The sequence below is a fragment of the Epinephelus fuscoguttatus genome, linkage group LG4, assembly GCF_011397635.1.
Source record: "Epinephelus fuscoguttatus linkage group LG4, E.fuscoguttatus.final_Chr_v1".
NCBI lineage: Eukaryota > Metazoa > Chordata > Actinopteri > Perciformes > Serranidae > Epinephelus > Epinephelus fuscoguttatus.
The window spans coordinates 29,346,088-29,360,802 of NC_064755.1; positions in this window are offsets into that span (position 1 = coordinate 29,346,088).

A 14,715-nucleotide genomic window follows, 5' to 3' on the forward strand; every position below is an offset into this window, starting at 1 on the left:
TGAAAGAGTTCAGGTAATTTCTTCTTCACAGCCTCTGAAAACAACTTTCTCACGTTGTTTCTCCAGCTGATGAAGTCCTACATGATCACACTACTGTTGAAGTATTTTATGTCACATACTCAACATATTTCTATGCCGGGCAGTCAATTCTTTGTTGCTCGCTCCTGTGTTGTGCTCCTAATACAACATATACAACAGGAAAACACATACAAAAACTATGAACAACAAAGATAATATGTGCAAAAATGAAATATAGTGCAGATATCAAATGTGGTGCAAATATAGAGGGATGCAAGGGAATAGTGGAGGTAACAGACAATAACATCAGAGGTTAAGTTTGTCAGGAGCTTACTGTCAGCCAAAGCTGCCACAACAGTTTTATTATTCTTATCATTATTTTCACGAGATACTTCTGTATGTGTGTTTTTGTCTGTGCTCTTTATGCTCGTTTGAAGTGGGCGGGGCTCAGGTGGAAAAAGGTGATGTCACTAACTTCTACACACCAATCAGGATTTAGCAACATCTGAATCAACATCTAATGACGCTTGTTGGGTTGTTTGGTTTTTGTTGTCGGGCCACTGTCAATTAAATCTGATCAAATCAGACCCACACTGAGGCAAACTTTAGTATAGTCCCCCTATAAGAGACACTCACATTAGTGTATAGTGAGCAGTAAACTGATATTTCAGACACTGATAAGTCACACAACTATCTATAAAGTGTGACTACATTGCATTCTGGGATTGTTGCAGCAGCAAAAATGAATGTTTCTGCCATTTTGGGAATTTTTGGGGCACTGGAGCATGAACTTCACACTCAAAATTCAGACACAATCAAATGGTGGAGGGGTATATAAAATACACTATACATACGGAATATAACACGCTATATTTTTGAATGTTGCCTTAAATAAATAGTTCAACATTTTGGGAACAACAACGAGAGTTAGGCCACAACGTGTCATTTTTACAGTTCAGTTTTTGAGATTAAACAAACAAGATGAAATGTGTAAGTCAGTGAGCTTTAGAGCTGCTGGTGGGGGGACTTTTGAACAGAGTCCTGTTTCCAGTCTTTATGTTACTGTATGCTAATATGCTTGATATTTAAAGGGATAGTTAAGATTCTTTAAATTAAGGTTGTAAGGTAAGGTAAGGTAAAACTTTATAGTCCCTGGGGGCAATTTGGGATACAGAGAGTAGTCATAATTAAAACAAAACAGAATCCACAGAATCCAGAGTCACACACTGTGGTGGTACTTATCCATCGTCAATGTAATACCTATAGCAGATGGCAGCTGGCTCACCCCATTTTGGAGAGGAAGAAAGGAGTACTGCCACAACACTGAGTGCTGTGAATGGGGAGAGCAATAAGAAATATTTTAGCCACCTAATATAAATCAATATTAGTTTAATTGTACGCTTTATTTAGAATATTTTCACAGCTTTACCTTTACCAGGCGCCCCTTACAACAAGGAACTGAAGCTGTTGCATTGCTCTTTAAAGCCACCAGACTCCTTTGACAAAAGCAACACCTCACAGAACATAGACATTGCTGGTCTACCGCTGCCTTGATCGCTTAGTTTGTTCATGTAATTGTGTGACTTTAGTGTATACAAACTAATCATTTAAAACACCACAGACACACATAAACACAAACTAATTAAATGATTGAGGCAGTGGTAAACCAGCAACTCCTGTGCTCAAAGGAGTCTGGTGGCTTTGAAAAGAGTGATGTAACTGCTTCAGTTCTCCATCACTAAGGGCTGTCTGACAGGAAGGTACAATGATGAAACTCTTCTTAATAAAGTGTACACTTAAATTAATATTGATTTTTTTTTTAGGTTGACCTTTTTTAAATGGTTGAAATGATTTTTGCTGCTGCCCCCCGTACACAGCTGTACCTTCCTGCTTCTCCAAACTGGGGGTGTGCTGACAACCATCTACTGCAGGTAATACACTGACTGTGGACAAGTATCTCATTTAAAAATTCAACTTTTACAAACTTTAACAGACATATATAAGAGTGGTATCAATCTTCTCATATAACTCTGCACACGAACTTCAATAACCTCCTTCAAATGTCAAACTAGCCCTTTAATAAATACAAACCAATCTGTAACTTCTGCAGAAAAATCTGAAACCAAGTTTTGAACAACTATCCAACAAAATAAAACCAGTGAATGTCCACAAATACTTGCATGCTGATGTGTAATGACATAAAGGGCTTAATACAAACAGCATGTATTGGCAAAACCTAGAAATATTTAACGTATCTCTAACCCAAGATGAATGTGTATGCATGTGTGTATGAGTGTGTGTGTGTGTGGTTGAAGGTGGATGATATGTGATCCCATTCCTTTTCTCGCATCAGCAGCTTCCAGATGGGATGCTCTGCCCAAGCCATTAGGCCCAGAGTTAAGCCTAATAGTTTGAATGGGACTTAAATACCTCCAGGTGGTCTTTGGCTAACAGTGTAGTTATGGCCGCGGCGAGAGAAAGCTGTCATGCAATACAGTATGCAACATCGTTTCACACAGATGTTCTTTGTTTTTGCAATACGAGCTCAATCATGCAACAAAACAGTCCTCAGAAAAACATTTCTAATCACTTCAAAACGTCTTTCCTACACAACAAAAACTGTGTCTGCAATCAATCCAGCCTTTATTTCAAACTTTGTGCTGAATATCATCCACAGAAGGCACAACAACTTGGGACAAGTTTCACATGAGACAAAAGGGAAGGCATGGCCAGGGAAAAAAAAAAAGATAACCTGTGCCAATCTGCAACTTGCCATCGCTGTGGTCTTTGCCCTGCGAAGAATGTTGGAGCGTTCCCATTTCTGCTCGCTCCCAGCAACAATTGCTGTCTTTTCCACAGTTGTGCAAGAGTTTAACTGGAGCACTGTGATCGCACGAGAATGGGGAAACTCAGAAGACGCCCAGTAATGCCTCCAGCTCCAGTCGAGGAACTGGAGATCATCAATAGGACTGCATTGGAAGGGTACAAGAGGACCTGCCTCAGTGCAGGCTTGTACATGTCAAATGAAATACTTATCATGCAATGGCCTTTTATTCTTTATGTTCATCATGATGTGAATAATAATGGTCATACCAATAAAATTAACTAACATAAAACTCTCCAAAACAGCTTTAAATGTTTTACAGTGCTCTCAAACGCACAGTGCACTGTTAGAAAAACATTGGTGATATTCTGATGACGAACAAATCCCACAGAAAGGCCAAGACCAACAGAGACTATGTTTTCATGCACAAAATATTCATTTTTTTGCCCTTAATCCAAGAAAGACAATATTCCTACTTAACTGTTCACATGACTAATGAAAATGAATATTCCACTCATATTCCTGTTTACATACAGCCGTGCACACTCTGATTAACATGCCCTAAAATGTCATTTATCATGTCAAAATACGTGAAAGTGGAACAGCTGGAGCCGCTTGTGCCATTATGCTTCTTTGCATCAAGATATCATTTTTATTTTTAGTGTTCCACTGGTGGCGAACCTGTTCAACAGTGCAAACACAGCCTCCCTCTTTCATTCCTTCAACCACCTTCATGAAACAGTTGGCATTACAATATTTGTGCACATACAAAAAGCTTTTAATATCCAAGTCTTGCATTATGTTTTAAAAATAGGTGTTTCTTCTTCTGACCAGAAATGTGGGCTTTCCTTTTGGGCATGCATCTCTACCCCTGCCTTGCAAACTGTTGGGTTGTTGGTTTGTGTACAACCCACGGAGCTGATTGTAAACAGGTAAGAGGCCTTGTGTTACAAACTGCGATAAAACCCAAATTGAGACGCGTTTTGAAAGCGCATGTCCAAAGAATGCTCTTGAAGCCCAAATAATACAGGCATGTCCCAAATATCTCCAAAAATCAAAATCTATTAATTAACTCCAGAGTGTACAGAATTCAGCTGCCAGGACTATAACCAGAACCAAGAGACATGGTCACATCACCACAGTTTCAGCCTCTTTACTCTGACTCCCAGTGTGTTTTAGAACAGATTTTAAGATTTCACTGATTACTTTAAAGACTCTTCTCTCCCAACTATATCTCTGACCTGTGAGTGCCGTACATGCCAGGATGTACATTGAGGTCCTTGGGCAGAGGTCTTTTGTCTGTTCCAGAGGTTCGAATGAAAACTAAAGGGGACAGAGTGTTTGCTGTCAGGGCCCGAGGCTCTGGAACAAGCTGCCCGAGGAAATCAGGTCGGCGGAGTCAGTGATCTCTTTTAAGTCCCTTTAAGTCCCTTTTAAGCCTTTCCTGATTTTACTTAAGTTTTAAGTTCTTTAATCTGTCTTTCATTTCCTCAGTTTTTATATACCAGTGTTTTTTATCAGTTCTTTAAAAAGTTGTTTTCATGTCTGTCTTAAAGGGCCAGTGTATAAAATGGGTTGAAAACAGTGACATCAGTGGTCAAATTCTAGATTGCAGGGCTCACTCGCTCACCCCTCCCGTCAGGTAAATGATGGTGGCCTTGTAGGGACAAAAAGCCTTGCGCACAAGTTTTTCAGGAGTAGGTCTATCTAGCGACGAGATGAATATTTATTTAGAAATCTAAACCATGTTACGATATTGTAATGAATCCCTCACGAGCAGAAGACCAGAGGAGCGTTCGGGAAAAGGCCAGTTTATTTGAGCACTCCAAAAACTCCGGTAACACTCCAGGGGGTAAAAGACTCCGTCCCAAACTCTGACTCTTCTAGCATAACACACACACTTCATACGCACATACTCGTTTACTGTACAGAGTGGGGACCCCCTCCCCTCTCTGCTCCACCAATCTCCAGCCAGCACACTGACTGACAGCGTAGCCGGTAAACAGAGCTCAGCTGTTTATTTAGCCTAGCAATATCTCCGGACTGTAGTAGCTGCAATGGACGACTTTGAACGCGATTTTGAAGAGTTTCTTGTAGCGGACACAGACCCAGAGTGGGTCTCTGCTGTTTCCTCCTCCTTCTTCCTTCCTTCCGCTGTCTTTGTTGGTTCATTTATACACGCATTCTCTGGCTGGCTGGATTGTCCGCTGGGTCTGCCGTACATACATGGCGGCGCAAGATGGCGACCTCTCTAAAGCATGGCCCTTGCTATATTATTTATATATATATATATATATATATATATATATATATATATAAAAAAGCATAATTATAAGGCTACGAAAACCAAACGAATTTTATTTTATAGCGATTACACACTTGTATAAATATATTAATGGGTAGAATATTCAGATTCAGATTCAGATTGACAATAAACCAGCCAAATATTACACACTGGCCCTTTAATTATTGACATGTAAAGCACTTTGTAACTCTTTTTTGAAAAGCAATTTATAAATAAAGATTTTTTGTTTTAATTCTTATTGTGCATTTGTTGGGGACCATTTTGAGCTGCAGGTTTGGGGCACTGGTGAGTATTTACACTTAGTGTGTTCATTGTAATGAAAGAACATGTCAGCTGGAGCAACACTGTGGAGTATATGTGGTTTTTAATAGTGTTTGGACAACGATGGAGGTGTATGGCACTGAAGGATGAGCTACATCAGGATTTAGTAAGAGACAAATACTTGTGAAGACAAATTCAGAGTTGAAAAATATAGAATATCACCAGGCTTATCCTTTAATAACTGATGATAAAAAGGTAGAAAAAAATCTCTGAGCAAATCAAAACTTTTAGGTGCCACTCATGACCCCAGTCAGACCATCTGACTGACGCAGACTGAGCTCAGAGGTCATCACAGGACTGATAAAACCATAGACCCAAACAACAAAACGGGCCGCTAGTTAAAGAGTCATTCCCTCTTCCTCTGCACTCCCCTTCTGTCTAAAACGCGGGTAGATGAGATAAATAAACACTCACAGAGAGGAAGAAGAGCAGCCCACTGTGCCCTGAACAGCACTCATTAAATCTAATGGGTCACGCTGCTCCAGCCAGGCTCCACTGACACCCTTAATAGAAGCCTGCATGGTTAAGGGACCATGAAGACCATTAGGGCACTTCAAAGTTCACCCCACTACATTAGGGCCCTGCTGATATGGCAAAGACGGGACAGATCCAATTCACTACTTTATTTTTCCATTGGTCGCCCTGTCAATCAGCCTGCTCCATAAACAAGTGGATGCTTGAGCTGCTCATTAAGGGCCATCGTTAGCAAGGCCAAGGCTGTAAATCAGCACTTATATCAGCTTTCAGCAAAAAAATTCTTATAGGTCATATTTTAGAGCTGACACTTTGGCTTACACTGTTAAATGATCCCTTTGCTTTGAATATAAAGCTGGTGCTCGCACTGTAAATCAAATTTTTCCACTTAATTTTGGACCAATGAAGGAGCTCCTGTGAACTGCAGAGGTCTGGAGCCAAAGGAAAATGACAAGCATGCTGACCAATAAAAAAAAAAAAAACAAACTTCACCTTGCAGACTCCGACATGTAAATTCACGCAGGCCATGTTTGCTACTATGAAACTGAAGTCTACCTCACTCAAATAACTTCAAGTGACGTGTCGTCGTAAATCAAAAGAGCCAGCAGAAGTTTGATATATTGATGCTGTCCTGAGGGACATAAAAGGCCGAGCAGTCTCATGCTGTGGCCATAAGTCAGAACTGCAGCCCCTCAGCACGGCTTTGTGGAGAGGAGCAGGCGGCTGAGGAGGAAGGAACACCACATACATCACTTTGTCCAGTAAAACGTCCCTCATTACAAGCCGAGAGTGCCAGTAAACAGCTCACTTTTAGCGAAGCTTTTGACACACATAAGAAACCAATCCTAAACAGCTTGAATATACCACTGACCTAAAAGTAGTGACATCTGTTTTTAGCAAGATTTGCCAACTGAGTAAAGAAAGAAAACAGGCAAACAGCAGGAGCGAGAGACAGGATGGTTTTGTTTGAGCTGTGATGTGAAGCAATACTCACTGGGACTTTGTTGGGACAATTAAGGATGTAACTCAAGATGACAGAAATAAACAAAAATCCAAAATGTGTAGTCATCATGTCACGTGCATCACATGATCCGACAGGTCATGGTGTCTGCAATAGGAGGTACGTGTAGGAGGAGGACTTTGCTCAGAGGTGAGATCAGAGTGGAGGTTTACTGAGAGAGGAGCATGGATACCTTACTTTCCTGAGCTCCCTCTAATGGGGTCTCTGGCTCGGGGCCAGCCTGACCTATCAACGTATCTACAACTCAACTCTATCAACCAGATCAGTTCCATCTCTTTTGATGCTCATACTGTGGAGCACATCTGCAGTGTTGTAAATTTGCAAACACGTGGTCATTCCTGATCAGAATGACTTTTATTAAAGTATGATGACGAAGTGGTCCTCTCCCTTCTTCCTGTAATATTCACATGGCTGATGACATGCTGTGTAAGGCCCTGTCTACATGTATATGATCTTTTCCTCTACGTTTTGGCCTCTCATGTGCACACAAACAAAATTTTAGGTTGCTAAAATGGAGGTTTTTTAAATCAACTTCAAAGGCGCAGATTTTCCATACTCTGGCTACTGTATATGCATGTGGGTATGTAAATTGGAGCGTTTGGGAAATGATGACATCATCTCCTCAATTCGCACATGCCCATTGTTGCTTTGTGTAACGAGCATATGCTAGGAACAATAACAAGAATGGCGGACTACCAGTTTGCTCACATGTTGTTAAAAATGCTTGATCTAATGACTACTTTACATTAAAAGTTAGTATTATTGCATCACATCAGGGATGACTGGAAGCACCTGCTGCACCCAGTGGTTTTGCATAACTCAGCATCCATCAAAACTTACAGTTTTGGGGTTCCCAGTGGCCTAGTGGGCAGGGCAGACATCCCATATACAAAGGCAAAGTCACTGCTGCAGCAGCTGCGGGTTCAATTCCAGCCTGTGGCCCTTAACTGCATGTTGTCCCCTCTCTTTCATGCTTAGACTTAGGCAAAAAGCCAAAAAAGTCAAATGACAGTTTTGGTTCAAACCTAGTCAAACCAGCAGATGTTGAGATGCTTTCCAGAGTGGGTTTGCTGTCAGTGAGAACTTGATGGAAAAATTTCACATGTCCAGAGTATCGCTCGTATGTTTGATTGAGCTCCGTCATCCTTAAAGTCATCGATAATCAACTGTGATGAGATCTCTCAGTGTTCTGAAAAAGGTGAAAGCAGCTAATGCCAGTAAGCCCTTGGAGTCGTTTTTGCGTTCTAGTGTGGACAGAGATACTTTGTAAAATGAGGGTCGTGTGGACAGAATTATTGCTTTTAAATGGAGGGGAAAAATATCAGTTTTCAAAAATATCAGTATACCTGCAGGCAGGGACAAAAAACATAAAACAAAACAGAGGTTTCACAACCTCTGGGCTGCAGACCAGTACTGTACCTCAGAACATTTGCTGACAAGCTGTGAGGAAAATGAAAAAAAAAAAAAGCTGGATTATAACTGAATAACTTCACAAGCTATTATTTGTTGCGGTAATCACCTTGAACTCGGCACACTCTGTCTGAACTGCATTTTGCTCTCATTCACATCTTCAGCAGCAATATACTGATTTTAAACTGAAGTAGGTACACAAGGACCAGTCCATCATGACTTCCTTACAGCACTTAGCAGTATATGAAATCTTTGGGAGGCCTCTGTGTGAATGTTGCTGAGACGTCTTATCTGTACTTTTTTTCCATTTAGCAAGTAACCATAATGTTTTCTTTTCTATCTGGTCTGAAGGCTGTGTGATATTTGTGATTCTACTGTATCTGCAACAAAGGGGAAACCCTCTTGTAAAATACAACACAAAAGTACTGTTTGGATTAGTGGGCACTGTGCAAAGCTAGAATCAAAATCACAGCGAGTTTGAGAAGGTATTAGCTTGATTTATTAATGGCACAGTTCACCCAAAAATCAGTGTTGGAGGATATCGGCTATAAAGATGTCTGCCTTCTGTCAAATATAATGTTATTAGATGGCACTAGAATTGTGGTGTGCATGCCACCAAAAATGCATCTCATAAATTCAACAGAAATCGTGACCCTATTACAGCAACCAATCGTATCGTAGCACAGAGGGAAGCATGCCTCTACTCGTGTACGAGATGCTTGTGCCTGTGACAGCACAAGATGTAAACATTAATGGCGTCCTCCTCAGCTAAGCTGTAGTGTTAGCTAGCTCAGTGGTGCTCGGTGAGCTAGCAGAAGATGCATGAGTCCGTCTGTGTTGTGATCCAGCTGGTGGGTGTAGTTTGGTAGAAAGAAAATAGTTCCTACATAACACTGCTCACAACAAGGTCTGTGTATTATCTTGAATAACTGGGTCATGACTTCTGGAAAGAGACATTGCTGTTGAGTTTTTCAAATTACTTCTTTCTTTTTTTGTGCTTTGAGCACCACAAGCTGAGTGCCATCAAGTTCCATTATGTTTGAGAGAAGGCAGACATCTCTACAGCTGATATCTCCAACACTCGGCAACTCACACCAAATCAATCTGGATTAATAAATAGCATGACAGGTGAGAGGAAAAATCTATACTTTTCAATTTGGGGTGAACTACCCCTTTAATCTGTGGTCTGTCTCCAACCTCTCCTCCATTTTCCCCATCGATGCTGCGCCAGCTGCATGACAGGCATCACTGTGGTCTGTAACCATGGAGACAGCCTCACGATGGCTCACATCATTCACTGACTCCCACTAATAAAACTCCAGTTTATTAGAGTGTGGAAATGTCTAGTGTGGCTTTTTGACATGCTAACATAAACAGAGAGGGAAAGGATTTAAAGTGGTACTGACACATGGGTGGAGGTTTTTGGGCAGACTGAGGTGAACGGCGTGGCGCTAACACACTGGGTTAGTGGGTTAAATCAGCACTTGTGTATTGTTGTAGAGCAGCAGCACTGTTAAAAGTAACAAGCGAATATAAAAGTGTGTTTTTGCAGAAGCAATGCTTATAAGATGAGATTGGTTAAGTTTATAAAAGCTGTTATTTTTGTATTTACAGGATGCATATGGTAGACCATAAATAATAAGACTGATAAAACATGCTTCAACTGTCAGCTGGCATGCTGTAGCAATGAAATGACTCACCCTGTTGATTCCCCTAGTTTTTTCTCTGCCTGTGCAGCCCCTTAAAATTTAAGTCGATGCACTGAATCGGCAGCCTGTCCACTGATGATTTCCTCCTTCAAGTTTGTTATCAGACTGTGTTTCTAACCTCCTCAACCTCTTTGCTCTAGAGCAGCATTTTGTCTTTCCTCTCGGCAATATGCTTCCAATTATGAATCTTGTGAATATGGGGGCGGTGGAGCATCTTTCTGATTTATTGTGCACTCAAGTCCAGCCTTGTTCAGTGCATTTGCAGAAAAAGCCCTCCTGCTGCAGAGCTCAAAGGTCATACACACACAACAGTTGACCTCTCGCGGACTCATGTGCAACGGGTCACTCTGGACCTGATTGACAGGCAGGGATGACGGCTTGACAGCGAAGGCCACAGGGTGAGAAAATCAGGCGTGCAATGAGGAGCTAAGCGCTGCATTAGGCTCCAGCTGGGTGGAAACTTTGTAACACAGAAACTTAAGGGGGCAGAAGTAAAAAACGAAACAAAGATAACTAATGAGGAAAAATGTGGCCTCATACAGTCCCTATCACTTGGCTGACGGCTGGCCGCAAAAACATTACTCTTCTCCTTTGTAACCATAGAGCACTTTGTGGTCTCCTCACATGGGATAGCATGGGCCATCTATTTGTAGTCATCATCTAAATCCAAGTCCTGTGGACTGAAAACACATGCTCCACAAGTGAGTCACACAGCTCAAGAGAACTCTCAAGACAGTGGTGATGCTCGGCCTGAGAAACGACCCATCCCTACAGACTCATTTCCTGGCCCTTCCAGCTCACTTCCTGTTTCACGCTGGGTCATGGGCACCACACTGTGCGTCACAAAGGTTGTCTTGTCGCGTCCCGGGCCACTAGTTCTGTGGGACTCAGTAGCTGTGGGACAATTCAGTCTTTCTATACCACAACAGCGAGGCTGTGACTGAGGGCTCCAGCATTATTTGGTTCACTGTGTATTTTTTTAGATTCTCACATTTTCACAATGGGTTTTGTGGTCACATTGCAGCAGATGTGAATCATCTGCCCCCGGTATGGTTTGTGTTGAACGGTCCTCAGGGGTTTCTCCGGGGCCCTTCAACTCCCCACCGGACCTAACACCTTTCACACTGGATAAACACAACACAAAGGAGAAACGTAAGTTTTATGTTAGAGGGTGGGTTATTACATGCAGGAAAAAGTACTCTCTAATTCCCCTGGGAGTCTAACCACTCATAAATCATCAAGCAATGAAAGTTTCCTCTCCAAACAGGGGGCTAAAACAAACTGAACACGGAGCCCCTCAGCCTCACCACTACCCCCATCCCTTGCTCTCTTCTCCCTTTTTTCCTGGTTGGAATTTTTATGAGGAAAGAAGAGATGGAGTGGTGCAAGACTACACTAGAGCAAAGAGGTAAATACTACAACACCAAGCCTCTGCAGTGACCCCGAACTACAAAATAATCAAACATTATTTTAAGGGCTTTTACACAAGTTTCCTTAACGGCAGTAGGAAGGCTACAAATCCTACTCCTGTTACTGGCAAAATAATGACAACAAAGGAGCAGCATGCTGTTCAGTGTCTGTTCTTCTGCTCAGATTTGGTACCACAGAGAGGATGCAAAAGCTTTTGCGAGGATGTTCTTGTGGCCACAATTAAGATGGAAAATGCTGACACAATCAAAGAGGCTCTGAGAGACGTTTTACCACTAACCAGAGGTGTGGACTCGTCACATGACTCCGACTCGAGTCAGATTGGAGTAACAGATTTGATGGCTTTAGACAAAACTTGAGAAAATAAAAAAAGACTCACTACTTGACTTGCACTTAAACACCAATGACTCGTGACTTCACTTGGACTCGAGCCTTTAAGCTTGAAAAAACATGATGCCTTCCCCCAGGCCCAAAGGTTAAAAAGTGTGCCACCAATCGATTCATTTCCTGAATTGACGAACGTTAACGTTATATATTCACAGCAAGTCCAAACATAATTCCCCAGATCCAATTAGTTGGACAGCATCCAATCTAGTAGCAGAAGAAGAAGAACCACAGAGAACCAACATTACATAACCGAGGGTCAGGTTTCATTAAAATTATACCAAACTTCATTTTGTTTGTGTACAAAAACTTGAATAAAATATTGCAGTACATTTGACGCTGCACAAACCGACAGTAAGTCGAGGCAAATATTAACATAGCTAGCAAGCTAGTGCTTTTTGTAAATTTATTAATGACGTTACATTTGTTGAAGAGCTCATTATGACTTGTTTAGAACTTGAAACTCAAAGTTCGGGACTTGAGTGTAAAGATTTAAGATTTACTTGTGATTTGCAAAAAAATTGAAAGCAGAATAAATCCTTCATTTTTCTATTTTTCAGTAAAATTAAAGCAGCCTTTAATCTGGTATGACAAACAGAAGAAAATCCTCCCAGTGTGTCAACACACTGATTTTTTGCCAGATTTTGAAATTGAGCTGCTTTCAACTTAATTTCACGGCTCTAAATTAGATTCAAGTGTTGTCATCCCAGAGGCAGATGCAATAAGAGGAGTATTACAAAATAGCTGCTCCAGTCTATATATCTGCTGTGATGCCACCAGGATGGCTGCAGACACCTCAGGCTTGTACGTGAGTGTGCTGCAGAGAGTAAACCACCAGGATCAGGAGCTGCTCGTGCTGACCACCAGTAACACTTAGCAGCTGTTAAATACTCAGTGAGAACCTGACCTGAACCAGTGCAGACACTTCAAATGCAAGACGTGGTGGTGGTGGTGGGGTGAAGGTGGGGGGTGCGCTCTGACACATTGACTGCTACTGGTGCTTACTTTCTGATCAGCAGGTCAAACACAAAATGTGCCTAAAATACCAAAGACACACTGTTTTAATTTGAGGGTCCGGCCTTATAGTCATGTCAAATTTGCTTCAGTCAACATTCAGAGTTTGTCAGATTAAAAATCTCAGACCTCTTGAGATTGGAGCTCGTGTTTACAGAGTCAGTGAGAGGGCGCCTTGGAACATATGCATACAGATGGTGTTAAATCATATTTGTGTGTGGCAGACAGCTACGTTCATTTCTCATTTCTAACCTATGAAAATAAAGATGAACGTACTCGGGTCTTTATTTTTAAATACTAAAACAACACACACATAACTACCTCAAGAAGCAACCTACATATTAAATAATGATGAATAAATACTTGCTGAAATTCTTATGCATACATCTCAGTCTCTATACAAAGGTCCCTTCTTGTTGATGCTCAGAGGAAAATATACATTGACAAGCAGTGGATGGAGCAGTTGTAGGAATGCTACCGCCCTCATGTGGTGGGCTTAATTATTGTTGGCTACTGAACATGATGGAAACTGGGCTGAATTTTTCATTGATTGTTTAACACTAAATATTTTAGCGTCTGGGGAAATATACACTGTACGATAAGTAGTACAGTAGTACAAGTTAAAGTGAAAGCTAATAAATAAAAGCCAGGGTGAACACACTAATGAAAGTTTAAAATTGTCTGAAAGAATACACACTTTTGTGAGATGCTGTACAGGTTTTTGAATTTATGATTCAGTTTGGTTACGCTTCACTGACACCACTGGTTACTGTTTTGCGACCGTTGTTGATTGCCCTCGGCGTGCATGGCACAGGAAGCAGAGCTGCAAATTTCTTTTTTTATTTGAGGTGACTGTAATGAGCTCCAGTATATGGTAATGAGGCAGGGAAACTAAAAGAAGTCAGCTGGCCGTTGTTCGCTTCACCTTGAGCTTAACAAGTATTCATACATTCCCAAAAGTCTAAAAGTGTGTTTCTTAATAAGCCTGTTAGGAAAATTGTAATCACATGTGTGGTTGTGTGGACGGTTTGGAAGGCTTCAGCCAAAGTTTTATCTCCCCTATTATTTTTAATTCTGTGTAATTATTAAAAAGCAGGATACAACAACAAACATATAAATAAAGTCCCTGAGAAAAACAATGCAATAAACATATAATATTGACAAATCTCCTTTGAAAAGGAGGTTCAAGTACAGCAAAAGAAAATCTGTATTTTATGAATTTAAGTATGCAAAACAGAAACAAAACACTGGGCATCTCTGCATTTCATTTAACTGATATTAACTGAGTTGACACAGCCATGCCCGTATATATCTACTATAGTTTAATAATTAAATCTGGTCTTCTGCATAACTTTTGGTTGGAAATATTCAACAAAATCTCACAAGTTATCTCTGTCTCTGCCAAACCATCTGCAATCACTGCCCTTTTCGGAGTCACCCTAATGCCTGCAACATTAAATTATACAAAGAATAGCTTTTGTAACTCTCTTGGCAAGACACTTGATTCTTGCTATGTGAAAATCTCCCGCTCTCCCTACCCATCACTCTTGGATTAAAGATATTTCCTACTTTTTTAATATGAAAAAAATAGATGTATGCTGAGTGTGTCATCTGCTAGTTTTAAGAGGACATGAGTGCATTTGCTAACAAACTGACCTTTGCTACCATAAACCATTTTCAGAGTCCCTACCTAATGTATTAAAGGACAACTTCGGTATTTTTCAACCTGGGCTCTATTTCCCCATGTGTATGTGTGCGTATGATTCATGGGTACCACTCGTTCTGAAATTGGTTCAGTATTGAGCCG